This window comes from Tupaia chinensis, unplaced genomic scaffold, assembly GCF_000334495.1.
Source record: "Tupaia chinensis unplaced genomic scaffold, TupChi_1.0 Scaffold000539_1, whole genome shotgun sequence".
Taxonomy (NCBI): Eukaryota; Metazoa; Chordata; class Mammalia; order Scandentia; family Tupaiidae; genus Tupaia; species Tupaia belangeri.
In genome coordinates, this window is record NW_006160052.1 from 1,185,522 (window position 1) to 1,187,131 (window position 1,610).

A 1,610-nucleotide genomic window follows, 5' to 3' on the forward strand; every position below is an offset into this window, starting at 1 on the left:
CTATATGTTGTATCTTTAGATGTAAGTTAGATTTTTTTAAAAAATCTTCCATGTCTTTATTTAACACATTTAATTTTTCTCTAGTGTACTAAATATATGGGATATATATTTAGTTATAACTATTTTAATGTTTTTGTCTACAAATTATATCATCTGTGTCAATTCTGAACCAATTTCTATTGATTATCTTTGAATCCACGGTAATTTTTTATTGGTTTCTAGACACAGTGAATTTTATTCTTTTGCAATCTGATTATTCCTATAAATACTCTTTTTTTTTTTTTTTTGAGAAGTTTTTGCTATAGAGTACATACACTCACCAGAAAGACTGAGAGAGACAGAAAGTGAGAAATCACCCCCAGAGGGGATGGTCTCACTTCTCCTCCACTCTCCTTTCAGGATCTTGGGTCTTGGGTACACATGCACATGTGCCTGGTGTGAGTTTAAGCCACCAGGTCCAGGACTCGAACTGTGGTTGACTACATGGGAGTCCAGTGACATAGCCATTACACCAACTGCTGGTCCCTTGAGTGGTTCTTTGTTGCAGTCTTAGATAGTTCCTCATGTACGTGTGCTGGTAAGTAGACAATATAATACTCAAGAGGTATCCTCATCAGATCTCTGAGTTCTGTCTGTGCAGTTCTCCCCTCTCCAGGACTCTCCCTTGAAAATCCTATCTACCAAAGCCTTCTAGCTCTATTTACCTTGGATTTCCAGCTCTGTTCCCTCAACAATGTGAGCAAAGGGCTCATGTGGTGGAAGGATCATGGTTCGTGAAAGGCAGAGAGAGGTCCCATATGGTAGAAAGGCCCATGACGTTAAATAAGCAGAAGAAGCCCCTGCACGTGGAGGATCAGGTGTCTGAGGAGCAGAGAGAAAGCCTGTGCTCCTGGAGAGGCAGGGAGGAGGCCCACACGGCTAGAACAGAGGAACTAGAAGAAGAGGGAAACAAGACTGCCTACTCTTAGGGCAAAGACTTAAATCTTCATCAGTAGACAATCCCTGACCAGGTGATCTAGCAATGACCCCTCTGACTCCTCATCATGAAATTGGTCATATTTATGATAGAATTACTTCAACATGGTTTGCTCTCACTTACTTTCAACATGGTTAGCTCTACAAATGTAACTCTGAGAAATTCTCTATCTTCATAATCATCTTTTTTTAGAAGTTGTTGCTATAGGGTATCTGCACTTGCCAGAGAGATAGAGACAGAGAGAGGGGAAGTGAGAAATCACCCCTCAGGGGAGGATGGCCATGCCACACTCCCTTCTCCTCCATTCTCATCCTGAGATTTTGGGCACACACGCACATGTGCCTGGAGTGCACTGTCACTGGGTCCGGGACTCAAACTATGGTTGGCTACGTGGGAGTCCAGTGACATGACCACAATGTCATCTACTAAACCCATTATAATAATTTTTTAAGCCCTAGTCACACTCAGCCTTCAAAGGCCCTCATCAGTTTTCAAATTCTTTTTAATGACTATTGCACAAGGTCAGAAGGTGGCATGGGAGTTAAGGCATTGGACTCTCACAAAGCAGACTGCGGTTTGAGTCCTGGATCTGGAGGCTTGAAAATCTTGCTGAGCACATGTGTGTGTGTGTGTG